This window comes from Girardinichthys multiradiatus, chromosome 21 (assembly GCF_021462225.1).
Source record: "Girardinichthys multiradiatus isolate DD_20200921_A chromosome 21, DD_fGirMul_XY1, whole genome shotgun sequence".
In the NCBI taxonomy this organism is placed as follows: Eukaryota; Metazoa; Chordata; class Actinopteri; order Cyprinodontiformes; family Goodeidae; genus Girardinichthys; species Girardinichthys multiradiatus.
This window is the reverse complement of record NC_061813.1, coordinates 10,313,175-10,332,385: the sequence shown is the minus strand read 5'-3', so window position 1 is coordinate 10,332,385 and position 19,211 is coordinate 10,313,175. Positions and strand designations below refer to the sequence as shown.

General features: G+C 41.8%; 1 long non-coding RNA gene across 1 annotated transcript; it reads right to left on the bottom strand.

Moving 5' to 3' along the window:
• Positions 1–10,674: 10,674 nt before the first annotated feature.
• On the bottom strand, positions 10,675–17,060 carry LOC124858509. Its single transcript, XR_007035860.1, has 3 exons — positions 16,984–17,060; positions 12,619–12,708; positions 10,675–11,943 (listed from the first exon to the last, which is right to left on the bottom strand). It is a non-coding gene; the product is annotated as an uncharacterized LOC124858509 (long non-coding RNA).
• Positions 17,061–19,211: the final 2,151 nt, after the last annotated feature.

Sequence of the window (19,211 nt, the reverse complement as noted above, 5' to 3'; positions counted from 1 at the left end):
TGTCATTCAAAGTAAAAGAAAAGCATGTGTGGTTTTCACATGGTTTATTACATATTTCCACTGAGAAGAGATTACACACCGGTGAACTCTTACTAGATGACGTCTGAAGATGGTTGCACTGGACTTTCAATGCAGACATGTCTAACTTGAGTCTTCAAGGGCTGGTGTCCTGTGTCTTCTAGATGTGTTCCTGCTCCAACACGGCTCAATAAAGTGGCTTAATTAGCTCCCCAACATGTCATCAGGTTCTCCAGGAACATGGTGATGACCCCTTCATTTGTTTCAGATGTGACCCCAAGACAAGCTGTAAAAACCTTTCCCTTGAGGACTGACTGAGCGAACAAAACAAACTGACATATTTCGTTACCACTTTACAATTATGCACTACATTATGTTGGCCTGTCAGATAAAATCCAAATGAAATGGGTTGAAGTTTATGGTCGGAATGTGAAAAAATAAAGAGCTTTAAAAACAAAATGAAACCTCAGTACACTGTATGAGAAAGATTAAGACTGCCTGTAATAAGCTGTCAGCAGATATAGAAATAGCTGTGCTGAGGTCGTTATGTTGGAAATGTCACTGTTAGGTGATGGGTTTTTATCACCATCTGCATTCCTCAGAGTAAAGTGTTTAAACAGTGTCCAAGGAGCCCTCATAGCAAATCGTTACCATATTTCAAATGAAAACGCATTTTCAGAAATGCTTTTTCATTTTAAGAATGTGGCTGCGTTATTTGACCCATAAATAAAATTAGTAATCAATCATCCTATTTGCATTTGCATTTTCTTCTTCATGACTGCACATTTTATGCCATAATAAAAAAAAAAGAAAACAAAGCAGACATTGCTTTTTCGTTTTCGTGGTCTGCCCGCAAAGTACTGCCCAGAACTCGAAAACGAAAAAGCATTCCGAGCTGCGGGCGCAGAAGAGTGACGTCAGCAGCCGCTCTTCCTCAGCTCCCTGCTGACCGAGCTACCCATCTTGTTCGGTAGGGGGCGCTGTGCACTTCTGTATTGCATTACATTGCCAGACCGGCCGTAAAACTTGCCAATGCGGTTGCCGCTGTTTTTGTGGAAGCTGATGCTGATTATCGGCAAATGGGTTGTCATTGTTGTTATTACCCATTGTTGTTATTACCTTTACATAATGATTTCATTATTGATTATTATTTAATAAACAGCTTTAGCATGAGCATGAGCGGCTATTCTGAATTGTCACTCACAGAAAATTATAAATAAATGCTTAAAAACACGCTGGATGTCTCAGGCCATAAGGCTGCCACCGGAACTACCAGTTCTGCCTGCCACTGCCACAAATTGAGCTCGGTCCTGCTGCAATTCAATCAATTTCTCGGCACGTTTGCAATGTAATGCAACGCAGACGTGCACAGCGCCCCCTGCCGAACAAGATGGGTAGCTCTATCAGCAGGGAGCTGAGGAAGAGCGGCTGCTGACGTCACTCTGCTGCGCTGCCGCTCCGAATGCATTTTCGTTTTCGAGTTCTGGGCAGTACTTTGCGGGCAGACCTGCTTTGTTTTCTTTTTGATTATGGCATAAAATGTGCAGTCGTGAAGAAGAAAATGCAAATAGGATGATTGATTACTAATTTTATTTATGGGTCAAATAATGCAGCCACATTCTTAAAATGAAAAAGCATTTCTGGAAATGCTTTTTCATTTTCAAATTTTACATTTCAAATTGAATTTTGGTATCTATTTGCTGGGGTACATTTTGAAAAATAAATCTCAAATGTCTTTTTTCTTTTTCATTTTAATTAAGTGAAAGAATGAGCAGTCTTGAAGAAGAAAATTAAAATGCAAATAGGATTATTGATGACTAATTTCATTTATGAGTCAAACAATGCAGCCACATTCTTAAAATGAAAAAACATTTCTGAAAATGCTTTTTCATTTTAAATATGGTAACGATTTGCTTCCATACCCTCAGAGCCCAGACTGTAATCCATTTAAATCATTTTAGCACCTCAGAAAACATCGCCATAGCCCTAACTCGCCCAATCAGTGCTTAGACAGGGATCATTCTGGGCCAGTAACTGAAGGATGGGGTCTGGCAGCTAGCATGTCTGACAGTCTGAGCAACTGCTTAAAGATACGCCTAAGTCAAATAGGAGTGTATACAGGTCCTTCTCAAAATATTAGCATATTGTGATAAAGTTAATTATTTTCCATAAAGTAATGATGAAAATGTAACATTAATATATTTTAGATTCATTGCACACTAACTGAAATATTTCAGGTCTTTTATTGTCTTAATACGGATGATTTTGGCATACAGCTCATGAAAACCCAAAATTCCTATCTCACAAAATTAGCATATCATTAAAAGGGTCTCTAAACGAGCTATGAACCTAATCATCTGAATCAACGTGTTAACTCTAAACACCTGCAAAAGATTCCTGAGGCCTTTAAAACTCCCAGCCTGGTTCATCACTCAAAACCCCAAAAGACTGCCGACCTGACTGCTGTCCAGAAGGCCACTATTGGCACCCTCAAGCAAGAGGGTAAGACACAGAAAGAAATTTCTGAACAAATAGGCTGTTCCCAGAGTGCTGTATCAAGGCACCTCAGTGGGAAGTCTGTGGGAAGGAAAAAGTGTGGCAGAAAACGCTGCACAACGAGAAGAGGTGACCGGACTCTGAGGAAGATTGTGGAGAAGGGCCGATTCCAGACCTTGGGGGACCTGCGGAAGCAGTGGACTGAGTCTGGAGTAGAAACATCCAGAGCCACCGTGCACAGGCGTGTGCAGGAAATGGGCTACAGGTGCCGCATTCCCCAGGTCAAGCCACTTTTGAACCAGAAACAGCGGCAGAAGCGCCTGACCTGGGCTACAGAGAAGCAGCACTGGACTGTTGCTCAGTGGTCCAAAGTACTTTTTTCGGATGAAAGCAAATTCTGCATGTTATTCGGAAATCAAGGTGCCAGAGTCTGGAGGAAGACTGGGGAGAAGGAAATGCCAAAATGCCAGAAGTCCAGTGTCAAGTACCCACAGTCAGTGATGGTCTGGGGTGCCGTGTCAGCTGCTGGTGTTGGTCCACTGTGTTTTATCAAGGGCAGGGTCAATGCAGCTAGCTATCAGGAGATTTTGGAGCACTTCATGCTTCCATCTGCTGAAAAGCTTTATGGAGATGAAGATTTCATTTTTCAGCACGACCTGGCACCTGCTCACAGTGCCAAAACCACTGGTAAATGGTTTACTGACCATGGTATCACTGTGCTCAATTGGCCTGCCAACTCTCCTGACCTGAACCCCATAGAGAATCTGTGGGATATTGTGAAGAGAACGTTGAGAGACTCAAGACCCAACACTCTGGATGAGCTAAAGGCCGCTATCGAAGCATCCTGGGCCTCCATAAGACCTCAGCAGTGCCACAGGCTGATTGCCTCCATGCCACGCCGCATTGAAGCAGTCATTTCTGCAAAAGGATTCCCGACCAAGTATTGAGTGCATAACTGTACATGATTATTTGAAGGTTGACGTTTTTTGTATTAAAAACACTTTTCTTTTATTGGTCGGATGAAATATGCTAATTTTGTGAGATAGGAATTTTGGGTTTTCATGAGTTGTATGCCAAAATCATCTGTATTAAGACAATAAAAGACCTGAAATATTTCAGTTAGTGTGCAATGAATCTAAAATATATTAATGTTAAATTTTCATCATTACATTATGGAAAATAATGAACTTTATCACAATATGCTAATATTTTGAGAAGGACCTGTATAAAGCAACAGAACCATTAATCTGTGTGCTGAACTGCAGCTCCACTGATGTCTGCACTGGCAGGTCTAAGCATAAATGTACCTTGCAGCTATTGCCACTAATGTTGTAGTGAGTAGGAGCTCCAGTTAATTTATATAAGAGAAACATGCCATGAAAATACACTCGGTGGCAAAAACGTTACAGCACCCAAAAACAATGGCCCAGTTTAGACATGGCTTGGTGCACATGGAGACCAGACCAGCATGTAAGTGAATCCAGTACGTTACCAGTTCTTGCATTAACTAAGCATATTATTATTGAATTAATAACTAATAATAAATATTTAATAATTTGAGTTACAACAACATTTAATTTCCCTTTGGCATTACTGAAGTATTTTTGATAGGAATTGAATTGAGTAACCCATCTCTGAGAACTGCTTCACATCTGTGTTGCATGGAGCAGACCAACGTCTGGCACCCGTCTGGCTCCTCAGTCCAGGAAGATTAGACTACATTCCACAGTTCTTCTGCAGTTTTTTTTTATGTCAGCCCCACAAGTTTTCTATTGCATTAAGATCCATGAATTGGGCTGTCACTGCATAGTGGTGTTCGTCTTGGTCTGGAACCAAGATGTTGCTCGCTTACTGGTGTTTTCTAACTATTTATGGCTTACCAGGGATCCATGAGCCCTAATAGTTTTCATTAAGACCAATTACTGATCTGGGTCCACATAAGATTTCATTTGGATCTGCACCCAGTCCTTGACCACGATTTTTCCATTTCTGTGAAGGCTATGCGAGTCACTGTGGTACAGCTGTACTGTAAAACAGGATTTCATTTTTTTAAAGCTTTTCACAGTTAGCATTGGTAACTGTTAACAGCTGCTTCTAACAATGGTTTTTTTCTGCTATTAATATAGGTAAGTGTAGAGTGTTGCTCCTGGTCAACCAGACACTAAGCTTGACTGGACTAACATCTGACTTTTGATTGTCCGACCAGGCGGTCAAAGGTTAAGTTGTTCAAACTAAAAACTGACTCTGGTCACTGATTTTATTATTAATAATTGATCAATAATATTATTAAATTAAAATAGCAAAAACTCTGGGAAATGGTTACCAACTTTAAAGGTCACATTAAAACTGACCTGATCTATTTGCTGCATTTTGTGGCTTATTATGTGTCCCAGTTATTGAAACAGCAAGGTAATGTGTTTCATGATGAAAGGCTGCAGACTTTAGCTGATCACCATCTATTATAAGTCCTTTATGGTGTCCATCAATCATCTGTTCCTAGGAGAGATCTTAATGAACCACAGAATCTCATTTTATGTCTCCATCCTTCTCTTCTTGTTTCTGAGCTCTCCTTCTTTCCACTTGATCATCATTACTTCCAAAGTCTTCTGCTTCCACATCTGTCAGATTTTTCACAGGTTTGTTGCATTTCCTTCCTTCTCCTCAGTGGATAACGTTCTCCTTGTTTCTGCTGAATAAAGTGTTGGATAGGTGAATGTATGTTTGGCTTCAGGCAAGGTGGGGTTGGCCTATGTTCAAAGCAAGATGTCCAGAAAAACGTGTTGGACTGTAAACACCCAGAGTGTGAATGTGCTCTACACACACTCAGTCAACGGTTGGCTCAACTACAAACACCTACATGTATTTGTTAGATATGGTAGATATTCATATCCATGGTAACAGGCGGCTGTAACAAACATGTATGTGGATGATGTGCTATTTGACAAGCTGGCTCTAAAGTCTTGTTTCCTTGCCGGGCTCCATGTCATAAAGGCCGTCTTCAGATCCAGCTGCTCTCTGGTTTCTGTTGAGGATCTCACCTCTCTGACACGCTGCTGCCATTTTCCACAGCCTGAGGGGAACCAGGAAGCTGTCGACAGGAAATGTACCTGATCTGGCCACTGGACCGCACCACGACCCGGGTATGGACCTTTCAGTCAGGAACTCATTCAGTAATTCAGAGTTGGCTTCAAAAACACACAGCTGTATCATTAGAATATGTAGATGTAGAGATTCTGCTTCTTGGTTCGGTTTGTCTGTCATCAGCACACAAACAACCTGAATAAAAGAGTTCCTCCTTTGACTTGAACTGAGATCTGAAATCATCTCTATAGTAATTTTAACTGGACCTGAGCCTGGTTCTGATACCGGTCCAGCTACTCTACGTGATGAAGACATTTAATTTCAAGGTAGCAAAGAATTACTCTTAAGTTTCCTTTAGTTGATTTTTCTTAACTCAACTGGACCGACTGACCGTGGTTGGAAAATACCCCAGAGTCTGTTTTCACTGTGTTGAGCCCAGAAAAATGAAAAACATACCAGTGAAATTTACAGTTTAACAACACAGAGCAACATTAGATTCAAATATACAACCCAGGTTTTTCTCCTCCTCAGGGAAGTGTGTGTGGATGGGAGCATGATGTCAGAATGAGAGACTTATCAAGCTTGTCATCAGTGAAACAGCTGTCAGAAAGGACACACACACACACACAAACACACACACACACACGAACCCCAGAAGGACAACAGCAGGATAGACATTAGAACCTGTTCCTGATGTTTAACCATTGCCAAAGCCCCTATTTTGGAAATTTATGCAGGCAAAGTAATCCAGACAGTTTTCAATTACAGACATTGTATGCAATTACCGGCATGGACTCAGGTTTCTAAATAAAACCCATAAAGACTTCTCTGGTCCATCTCCTCTACTTCCCTCTTGATGGTCCTGTGAAGGTGTGCACAGGGGAATTGTTGTGAACTTTCTGCATGAATGGTGGATCAGTGATCTCCACATCTGGTGAAGTCATGAATAGTTGTGGCCTTTTCAGGCACTGGGAAGACTGGAATCACATCAAAGTATATACAGAATACCGGGAGTACCATTGTTGTATTATATGTCTGTAAGAACGCTAGGGCTTTTGTCTTGCTGGGGAGCTTCAAACGAGAACAAACATTTTTCTGATTTCCAGATATGCTTGAAGAGAGTCAGATATATCCTAATAAGCACCCGCTGAGTGTTCAGTTGTGTAGGTTTGGGTCCAAAACGTCAAACAGATGCAGCACACTCACTTATGCAATAGCTGCAGTAGGAAAACACAAGTACAAGTGGTACAGAGCTCTGAACAGAAGAAATGATTCAGAATATATAATCTGTGATTTACCAGCAACAAAAAACTTGTTTGTTTCATCTCCAGCACAGAAAAGCAAGATAGCCCATTCAAATATTGCAGCTAATCTCCATGCCTCAGGTAAATAAGAAAAAAAGGTACATTTCTAATCAGGTTAACTATATCCAAAAATCTTTGAATAAAAATAACATATTTCTGTGTGTAAAGGACATAGATTATTTTATTTCATGTTTCTAAACAGAAAGAGTAAAATTTATAAAATTAACATCCATCCAACAGATTGCTTTGCCCAATAAAACAAGATAACCAAGGAAAAAATTAAGAAAACAAAAACTAAAGACCACCAAAGCATGTGGTACTCCAGTATAGCACAAGTACGAGTACTTGTCTTTTACCGCTTATCCGAGGTCTGATCCCAGGGGCAGTAGTCTCAGCAGAGACGCCCAGATTTCCCTCTCCCCAAACACCTCCTCCAAGCCAGCCGAAAGACATAGTTCCTCCAGGGTGTCCTGGCCCGTCCCCTGGGCACACTCCCAGTGGGTAGTGAATGGAACAGCTTCCAAGGGAGGCATCCAAGGGGCATCCGGAACAGATGCCTAAGCCATCTAAGCCAATCCCTCTTGATGTGGAGGAGCAGCAGCTCTACTCCGAGCTCCTCCCAGATGGCAGAGCTCCTCAACTTATCTCTAAGGTAGTGCCTGGCCACTCTGTGGAGAAAGGTATCTGTAAATAGGAGAGGCGAAATCCACTGATCCCCAAACCAGACCCCCTCCAGCCCTTGGCTGCATGTAGAAATCCTGTCCATGAAAATTATGAATAGGACCAGTGACAAAGGGCAGTCCTGTCGGAGTCTAACATGCACTGGGAACAGGTCCAACATAATGCAAACTAAACTCCTGCCCCGCTGCTACAGAGAGCGGATGCCCCCTAATAAAGGTCCCCCGGACTCCATACTCCTGGAGTGCTCCCCACAGGGCACCATGAGGGACACTGTTGAATGCCTTCTCCAGGTCAACAAAGCACATCTGGACCGGTTGGGCAAATTCTCACGAACCCTCGAGCTCTCCGTAGAGGGTATAGAGCTGATACATTGTTCCATGACCGAGATGAACACCATACTGCTCCTCCTGAAGCCGAGGTAGGACTATCGGCCGGACTCTCCTCTCCAACACCCTGTCATACGCCTTCAGTGAGGCTGAGGAGTGTGATCCCCCTGAAAATGGAACACACCCACCAGTACCTTTCTTGTGAAAGGAAACCAACCCCTGGTCTACCAGTCCAGAGGCACTTTGTCCGACCACCACACAATGTTGAAGAGGCGTGTCAAACCTGACAGACCCACAACATCCAGAGACCTGAGGCAGTCAGAGCAGATCTCATCCACCACCAAAGCCCTGCGACCGTGGGGCTTTTTGACCACCTTGGTGACTTTGGCCAGGGTGATGAGTGAGTACAACTCAGAGTCCCCAGTCTCTAATTCCACCAGGGAAGGCATGATGGGAGGATTGAGGAGGTCCTCGAAGTACTCCATCTCAGCCCCACTGTAAACAGAGTTGACGAAGCACTTCTTCTGCCAGTGTCAACCACCAGGTTTGGTGATTGCCGCCATGACAGGAACTGCAGGTCTTGACAATAGAGGTAGAGAACATAGTCCACTCAGGCTCTATGTCTCTCTTAACCCGGGTTTCAAAGACATGCAACCGAAGGTCCGAAGACATGACTACAAAGTCGATCATTGACATCTGGCCTATTGTGTCGGAGTGCCAGGTGCACTGATGAATACCTTTATACTTGAACATGGACAATCCGTGACTTACACAAACGTCTAATAAAAAAACCCAAAAAAAACTTGGGTTCAAATTAGGGATGCTATTCATCCAAATCCTGCCCCTCCAGGTGTTGGTGTCATTTCCCACATGGGCATTGATGTCCCCCAGCTGAATGATGTCCAAGTGACGTCCAGCATCCCCGCCAGGGACACTAAGAAGGCCAGGTACTTCGCACTGCTACTCAGCCCATAGGCCGAAATAGCAATCTGAGACATCTCTCCGACCAGAAGGGGCAGGGATGCAACCCTCTCATCCACCGGGGTAAACCCCTACAGAAGACAACTGAGCTATGGGCAACAAGCAAACCCACCCCGGCCCACCACCTCTCCCTGTGGGCCAGTCCAGAGTAGGAGAGAACCTAACCTCTCTCAAGGAGCTGGGTTCCAGAGCCCACAATGAGCATGGCAATGAGTCCTACTATTTCTAGCCAATATCTCTTGACCTCCTGCACAAGCTCGGGCTCCTTCCCCAAAAGCAAGATGACATTCCATGCCTTTAGAGCCAGTTTAAGCATCCGGGAATCGGATAGAACATAGCCTCTGTGATCATTCGAGTGTTTACAAAACTCAAACCTTAAGGAGGAGTGTTTTTAAAACCTTTAAATATATTTTTGGGGTTATATGTGTGATAACAGATCCTATCTTCATCAAAATCCCTTGATTATCAACACTTTTCTATTTAGTCTGCTGCTTGCCAACAGTTGTCTGGTACTGAAGTTCAGAGGCATGGATTTCTACCTTTTAACCATCTTAAAATAAAGCCTTTCTAAAAATGATTTGAAAAAAGAAAATATTTTACATCTAAAATCTGCTAAGGGTATGAATAATTTGGGGTTTAAGAGTACAAGTTATTGGGCAGTCGTGGCTCAAAAGGAAGAGTAGATGTCTGGCAACTAGCAGGCTGTGTGTTTCCAGCTTCCTCACACCACTTACTGATGTGCCCTTGGGCAAGCACTTAACCCCAATAGAGTCTGAAGTTTCTGCCCGTTCTTTGAAAAAATTGCCCAAATTTAGCCAGATTGGACTGACAGCACCTGTGAAACGCCTGGAGGAAACAAAGAAACCAACCTTGAGGTTGGATATCAGCAAGGCTGCAATGATGCCAAACATGACGAGGATTATGCATCTAATGACTGGGTCAGGGATGGTGATAAAACAGCTTCAACCTTCCCAAAGATGCACCCTGAACAATCATCAACACTGAGTATCTGGAGGAGCATTGGGCTACCAACCTGAAATGAAGCAATGGAAAAAACTTGTTGGCAACCTTTGATATGAAAGGTGACATAAAACTAAAACAAGGAAGCACGAAATACCATCTGCTCAAATTGAACGGTATTTTACCTTGATTTAATCAACAGTTTTGCAAAAAATATGTAAGTAAAATAAGAAGAAACGTGTTTACTGATTCACATGGATGGTATTTGGCATGCAGTTTGGAGTTATTTACATTGAGGACCATGGTGGTTCTCAGTCTGTTGTTTCAAAATGAACATTGGCTTTAAGAAAACCAGCAGCTGCAAACAACAAACAGTAACAGTAAGAGATCTGCATTTGTGATTTGAACTCAATAATCAATTTCTTAATTGCTTACTGTACCTTAAGAGTAATTGTGACTAGGTCTGAGTCAAGTCATGAGATTTGCTGAAAAAACTGATATAGTCTGGGTCAAAAGTTGGTGCTGTGTGCAGTGATCTTTAAAATTGGTTAGAAAATGTGTTGTGGTCCAACTACTGTAATCAATCAGTACATTTCTACTTACACACATTCATCACAGAACTGTCAAACTTATTCAAATTATTATTTAAAGAGCATTTTCACCTCAAACATGGTATAAGCTCACCTATATTCCTACTTGTCTTCTCTCCCTGGTATGTATATTCTCTGCTTATGTTGGTGAACTGAGGGAGATGAAAGGTAGACTGAAAAATTAGGCGGTGCCAAGCCACTGGTGTTTCTGTTTATTCATAATGTGGTGAAAAAAATGTGTTGTTCATAAATAAAAGTGAAAGGAAATGTGAAGTAATTATATTTGATAATGTGGTACATTGACTCCCTTTGAAATGATAAAACATGTGAACAGGAACAGAATCAACCCCATCTCCAGATGTGGTGGTCAGACCATCTGCATGCCTTTAAATCTTTCACTCATACCACACAATCTCAGATGATAAAGTACTGCACTCTGTGTTTGAAGAACATGAAGGACATATTATTACTATTCTCTAATTGCAGATCGGTGGTTTCATCAGCGGATATGAGCAGGATAAATATTCCAGGAGGCGTCTAAAGTGTCAGTTCCATTAAAACCTTCCTTATTGGAGTATTTGGAGAGCAAACATAAGGGCAGACAAATTGACACATTTAAGATCATACTAATTTGTTCAGCCTAAATAAACAGCAAAAATTAGTCAATTAGTTTAATACATGAAACCAAATAATGAGAAAATAAACTTCAATAAAACAATAAACAGTTAAAATTGTCCTAAAAATGTCTCCATGTGCAGAGCTGAGAGGATGTTCTGATGGGGTTATGGTGGTTTGGAACATTTTAGCTAAGTGGATCCGTCTCTGTGCTGCTCATCAGGAGGCTGTAGTGGCACTTTTCTGGTTCTTGTTTTTAAGATCTAACACACAACCATACACTGGTTCTGATTGTGACCAGAAGAAATGGAAGATTAGCTTTTAACTGTAGCAACACCTCTCAGGGCTGACAGTCATAAATCAGGACAGATGAACCTGAACACTCCTCCACCTCCCACCTCCCTGTAGTTAAACTATCCAGATGATCTCCAGGTCTTTCCTCTCTACCAGATATCCAGACGGACAAACCCACCCTCTGTCTGCTGCACACAGTTTCTCTCCCTGCTTGAACATCATCACCTGAAAGGTTCAGTTTCTGGATATTTTTCACATCGTGTATTTTTGGCATTTATGTTTCTTAGACTTGCTTTGGTAATTTAACATTGATTTCCCACTTCACTGCAGTTGTACAGTTATAGCTGCTCATTTCTTGCAGATGAGGGACATTCTCTGTTCTTCCTAATGCTAACATCTCTGCTCTCCTGTCTCAGACCTCCTGACTCTCAGCATCTGGTTTATGGCATTCAGAGGTCAGAGAGCCTCCTGCTGTGAGAGTAGGTGTTGGCTCCTTGTAGCTTCATTTCCGCACTGCTTCTTGGGTTCTGTGATTAGTCTTCTGGTGGAGAGGTTCAGATGTTCAGATGTTGGGGAGAGGTAGAATCAGTAAATCTTCTGAATGAAAAGTAAGCACTATCAGCATTTCAATTGAAACTATACAGATAAAAAATTATCTTCTCAGAAAATAAACATCATGTTTCCATTTCAAGGTCCTTGCAGTTCCACACTAGGACTGTTAAAGACATAGTTCAGATTTATTAAAGTGGGGCTCTATGGAGAGGTTTTGAGCTCTTAGTATGTTACCTACAATAGATAACTCTTATCTCGAGTTGGTGAAAAAGGCAAATGACAGTGCTTTCACGTCAAAACTTTGGAACGCTTTTTACTGTGCCAGAGTCCCGTCTCTGAAGCGGAGAACACCAGAGAACAGTACCCTGGCACAGTTGCAACTGCTGGTTTCGGCACTGTTTATCTGGGCCCTGCTTCGAGTGTGAATGCCTGCTGGGCCAGAATGCCATATGATGTTATGTACGAGCGTTTGAGTAGAAAAAGAAGATAAACATAGTAAGAGTGCAAGTTGGAAGACAAAAAAGTCTGAAAATATCTTGTGGGGCTACGTGGTGTAGTGAAGAGGTGCAGGTGCACAACTACATTTAAACACCAAAGTAGAAATGTTGCCCCCGAAACAATCCATTTCAACTGCACAACGTTGTTTGATCCGGTCTAAAAACCTCTGTTTGAAAGCAAACCGGGCCAACTGATTGTGTAAATTTTCTCACTTTTACTGACCTCAAGAAGTCAGAGTTGAAAGACACCTTTAGGTACCACCAACACATCCCATTTCTATCTTTGAAGTACAATTCGTCTTTGTCTTCCTGCCTGAAAAAAAGAGTCTTTCACAGCAACTTCTTGATAGAAACACTGCATTACACACAAGGTTCTAATAAATGCTTTAAAATATTCAAATTTGTATGTCATAACTGTTCGAAGAGTAATAAAAATCTAAGGAGACTTTTGTCACCTGAAGACACCTATAAGGGACTCAAAATGCCTACCCTCTAACAATGTGCATGATGAATATTTCTGCCAAAAAAAAAAGAGAAGCTGCAGAGGAGGAGGCTGAAAGACGACACATGGAAATGTTTGAAAGGGACAAAGCTTTTAGCAGACATGCTAATAACCCACTGGCTGTATGTGCAGATGTTTGGGAGAATAAATGATCAATTCCAGCCTCTTCGCTCCAATCTTCACTTTTCCCAGTTGGGTGAAGGTGATGGCTGTATAATGACACTGAGTAATGAGATGCAGATCATCTTACAGCAAACCACTCTGCCTTCATGCTGATATTGCTGTCACCATACAGATAGAAGCAGGAATCTCTGAATAAAATCAGTGTTTTAAGAAGAAAATGGCTAAATATTTTTCTCTGTCTGGAATATCAACGTTTCCATCTTGATGGAAAAGAATCCTGAGCATCTGGTCTTTAGTCAGTTTCAGCCCTTTTGGAGACATCAGGGAGGTTTGGGGCTAACTTGGTCTGAGCTGAGGGGGTTGGTGGATCTTCTGGGAGCTTCAGACATTTGTCCTGGTCAGCAGCCAGTAGGTGGCTTGCTGCCGTACTGATACTGTACCAAAACGCAGGGATTTGTTGGAAGAGCTCCCTGTTTCCAGTTACATCAGAATAGAAATTTCCACTTCATCTCACCAAAAAAAGTGTCAGAGGAAGCAGATGTTTATAGAGAAATCCAATGAAAGAACCGAGAAGACCAGACAGAGAGGAAAGATGACTTTAATTTGTTTGAATATGCAGAATTTTTCTTTTTGTTGAGTTATGATGTTTTCCTTCCTTCATCATGCTCTTTCAAACCCTGCTGGGTACTAAATCAGTCATTGTTGGGCTGGACATGCTCTCTTACATTACAAAGAACCTTAAACAGATTCAGACAGTGGTTCTGTTTGACAAGCAGACTGTAATATGTGGAGTAATAGCCTAGAAACTTTAAAGAACATTTAAAACACACTCAAGTGTTTCTGGAGATGAGTGACACGTTGGCATCCAGCTGGACGAAACCAGTTGATCTGAGCAGACTTGTAGCAGTGAGTTATCTGATTTTCAGCTGCTGCTCCAATTAGAGATGATCCAAACAGCAGTGGGACACAAACATCTCGGAAAAGAGAGGTTTTTGATGAGCGCTGCCAGACTTGACCCTCCAGTCACCATCATGGTTTTTTATCCTGACACATACTGAAGGCTAATGTGGTCATCTGATATGCTCTTCAGTTTCCACATGTTATTTAACTGTCCCCCAGCTATACACTGTCTCTAAGACTGGAGAACAATTAGACCACTCAGACCGGGACAAAACCTTCAGTTTCAGTTACTTCTTTGCACTCATCAGAGGCTTTAAAATGTTGTAACTCAAAACACTTTTTGTTCCTCAGGTGGTAAACGCTGGTAAACGGATCCTGAAACTTGTAGGTATCCAATTATACTGATCAGCCTGGCACATTTCTCCTGATCAGGAATGTAGATAAAGTGGTGACACATGAACCATGATCACAGACAGAACCATGGACTCTTTATGTGCCTTGAAATAGAGTTAACTTGTGGCAGTGAGTCATGCGAGGGGTAATTGTAGTGATGGTTGATTGCACCTGGAACAATCCATGATGCTCGCTGAAGTAATCTATGCTGAAAAGAACTAATCGACGTCCTGCAGATGTCGTTGACTTTTTCCTGAACCCACAAACATTATAGAGCTGACCTTTTATATTCCTTTTCTCCATGTTCTTCCTCAACACAGAGTGTTGAAGTTATAAAGTTTTCTAATCATAGATTAGTTCCAGTCATTTCTTTATTTTTAACAACTTTTGATAAACAGCTTACAGTTTGCTACTGTAGATTTGATGGATCATATTTGATTTGTTTCACTGTCTGACTTTGTATGTTTTCTATAAATCAGGTCTGTTTGAAACAGATTCTGGTTCTGTGGTTTGGATCTAAGACAGGAAGTGCTGCTTGGCAGTCAAAGTGGTCAATTCCTGTGTATGGGATGCTCTGGAGGCCCGGGCTTCTCGGATTACTTTGAAGCTTGTTTTAATCGTCCTGCACAGCATCAAACTGGACCTCAGGACCTCTGGGCTGGTCCAGCACCAGCCACAACAGAACCTCATGGTCCACAGCTAGAAACTGCCAGGTCCACTCCACAAAGCTGCTTTCTGAGAGGGTTCAGAACTGTCCAAAACAAACCAGAGCAGACCTGCAAGAAATGAGCTGCTCCACCCTTTAGTGGTGAAGAGTCGGTCCAGTTTCTCATTTAGTCTCTGTCCTGCTAACATGCACACAGTCTCTGCATGTCCACACGTCTGACCCTGGATTTCTGTCTCTCCTCACATCATCTAGTCTCCACAAATTGATTTTATCACTTCAGTGTCTCTTTTCTGTGTCATTTGCTCTCTTTCCTTCCCTTCTTCCATCTTTTCTCCGTGTTTGTCCATCCAAATGTTTCTATATTTAATTTAAGTCCTTGTTTAGCTCTTGGCTCCTCTGCAGCTCTTCTGTTGTTTCAAACTGGACTTTCTCCGAGTCACAGAGTTCAGTCTGATACTGTGACCTCATAAGACGAGGACTACATTCCTTTTTCTCTCTTTATGTTTTATTTCCAAGCAGCTAAAGGAGCAGGTGTGTTTCCCATAATGCACCACTTACATCAGTCTGCTTGATTTTTAATACAGAGGGATTGTTGTCCAAAAAACTGAGTCACTCTAAGTGTTCCTTGTTCCTCTCATCCCATCCTTTCAGTATCTCAGCCCGGCCAGTAGTAATGAGGTGACCACATCTGTCTTCTCCAGATGTCTCTCTGTCCTTCCTGCACCCATCACCTCATCACGTCTCTTTAAACCCTGTTTTAATATACTATGAGAGATGTTCTGATGGAGCTCCAAGCTGTAAATGACTAAGTGGAGTAGCTGCCATCAACAGACTCTTTGGTGATGAGGAACTCAGAAGGAGGCATCAGATCCATTCTCAGAAATCACCCACTCCAGTAAAACCACAGAGGGTTACAGTATTCAGACCGCTGCACATCTGTTGTGTGTAAACGCTCTCTCGTTTGGTGCCTTTTTCATTCCGTTGTTGGACTTTCTGCTTCCTTCAGAACATTTTGTAACAGAGAGGAAAAAAGCAGAGCTGGGTATCATTGGGAAATATCCTGTATGTTTGCTCAAATATCCATGAAACTAAATCTGATCACATCTGAATGGAAACCAGAGGGTTCAGAGTAATAGAAAAAGGTCTGTTTATCTGAGAGCTCTGGAGGAGCAGCAGTAGTAGAACCTGAAACGATCCACGTTAGACCCACATGGTTGGTTCACTGAACTAATCTGCTAGCAGAGACCAGCTGTATCCTGGTCAGAGTTTACCAGTTCAGTTAGTCAGTCATTCATCATACTAACATCAGCTACTGCTCATTTCTGGCCATGAATTGATCCAGTTGTGTTGTTCTGCTCAGTCTGTGAGGTATTTCCTGATGAACCAGGTCTTTGGAGGATATTTCAGAGTTCAGGTTGAGCGTCTGACCTTTATTGACCTCCAAAATGAAGATTAGAGCATAGAATCAACCAAGTATTTGCTGCTGCTCTCCATTAGCTGAGCTCCAGGACTTTGTGGTGTCTGGAAATATCCTCATTGACTCTCTGTTTTTCTTGACCTCCTGACCCTGAAACCATCAGCTCTCCAGTCTGGTTCTTATTAAAAGTAATTTAAAATATTTGTTCCTTGTATATGACAGGTTAGTGATGTCTGAAAGAGCTTGTGGATTTTTACATGTGTTGTTCTGAGAGGATTCAGAATCAGTGATGGCTTCCTCCTCAATGTCACCAACACACTTTGACCACACAGTGTGGATGTGCAGAGGTTAACATTCTCACTAGTATACTTATTTAAAACTTTTCCAAAAACATTAAACGAAAGTAACTACTTGAGTTATAGGTAACGTTGTAACTTACAGTTTCTCAACATCATTTGCTTGTTAGCTATCAGCCACCCAACGCAATATGTTCAACATTTAGCAGCACACCTAATTATAAACACATCTTGACCTAGAGTTACATTCTTACATGTACTCAAATTTAGTTGCGAAAACATCCACTTACAGATCATCCTGTATCAAGCCCACAGTGAGCAACAGGACTAGCATGTTTGTCTCCCTCCACGTGCACACGGACACAAAAAAAAAATACTTGACCTGAACAGTGATGCCTCATGCGGGCACTAGATGGGGGTGTTTTAACACAAAAACGGAGAATTATTCACCACAAACTAAATGATTTTCTTCCAAACTAAGGGACAGGGATCATTCTACTGCCTGTTCTCTTGTCACACCTATATCTGAGTTTTGCTTTTGCATGTTGAGTCATTGTTGTCTTAGGTTATTTTCTGCTTAGTGATAGTTTAGTTCAGCCATTCCTCCCATTAAGGTGCGTTCAGACTGACCGCGATTGCAGGAAATTTTTTGCCTCATCGGCGTGCTGTCGCTCACCTGACATTTCGGCAGAAATTCGTGTGGTCTTGCTCCACTCGCTTCATGCTGTGCTTTATTTATGGAAAGCCGAACAACACCGCCGGCGTCAACGTCCCTGGGTTCACCAGAGACGGAACCAGTTTGGAGAGTACCACCACCTACTCCAGGAGCTGTGTCTGGATCACGGTCGCTTTCAGCGGTACTTCCATCTATTTAGGGCCCGTTTGAGGACCTTTGCATCCTTCTCTTTGGTTTGCATCGCTTCGCTCCTGAACGCACCTATACATAGTGTTAATATGTAAATCATTCGCTCCTGTTGCGTCATTCGCATTCAGTCGGAACGCACCTTTAGTTTCCCTCAGTTGTCTCAGTGTTCTGGTTTCCCACTCAGCTGCTTTCACTCAGCCATTCGGCACACCTGCTTTGTACCCACTAATTCTGTCACGGCTTGTGTAGCGGAGGACCCTGGAATGCAGACAAGCAGGCAGCATGACGGTAAGTAACATTTCAAATTCAGAAAAACAAAAAACTCACTCACAAGAGGAGGCAGGAACTAAACAATAGACAGGCAAGCCATGATCTGTAATGTTTCTGCAAGGAGTGAACAGAACTGATGTGTATATAAGGAGCATGAACCAGGTGAAACGAGGAGACTGATTTGCTTAGTGCAGATGGACCGAATAAAGTTAATTGACAACAGACAGAAGAAAACAAAATGTGACTGTAGTAAAACAGAAATTCAAGGATACAAACTAATAGAAACATAACTAGAAAAACATTAAACTAAAGCATAACCAGATCCAAAAACTTAACTTCACAAAACATGAACTAGAAGGCAAAAACTAAAGCATGACCAGGAAAATAATAAACAGAAGCATGATTCAAAACCTATCAAGAAATAATAATAAAAACCCCAAAACACCCACAAATCATGGCAAATTCCTCCTCCTGGTACCTTTTCTGGTTCATTCAGTTCACTGCTAGTCATATCTGTGAGATGGCTTCTGTGTTTTGCTTTTACTTGGCTTCTATCTTTGTTCTGGACTTGACGGAAAGGAATTCACATCAATAGCTTCCAAGTGTTTTGATACATCCTGAACCCCAGAAGGCTTCATACATAATCTGTCACCTAACTATAAATAAACTAATCAAGCTCTGGCTCCATGTTCTGCAGTTTGCTTCACTTTGGAGAAGTGAGCTCTGAAGTCGACGAATTATTTGGCCAATCACTAGTTGGAGAGTTTTGGTTTTTCCGTTTATTGTTTGATAAACTGACTCAACTTAAAAAAGGAGCAAACAGCTTTAAGTAGTTCTAGCTGTGAAGTTATTATTCTTAAACCTTGTAGTTTGACTAACAAAGCCTGAGTTTCTGCAGTAAATCATAACGGTTCTAAAGTAGCTAACAAAAACAAGCTAAACTGTTAGCTAGTGTATATTAGCTACCTTAGCATGTATAGTTAGCTTAGCTGAGTTTTATTCTAGTGCAGTAATTATCTGAACTCTGTTTTATACACCTGATTGCTTTTATACTAAATAAGATAATGTAATTCACTTGGTGTTGAAACCTCTACGTTTACTCAGCAAATGCAGCCGGTTGCATTCATCAGTTTTGTAAGGTGTGGTCTGACTGCAGAGGACATCCAGGTCTTCATAATGTTGATATTCTACGCATCTCATTAGAAAATAAGTTCAAAATCATGACTTTTGTAGTATTAAACTGCAGAGCTGTTTACTTAACAGTATGTTACTTAACAGACCTCCAATTCTCATGGAGAACTCTTTTTTTTTTTATCTCTGCAGGTCTGTAGGAGCAGCTGAAGGTCCTGCTATCTTAGCTGCCGCCCCATGTCAGCCATTTAG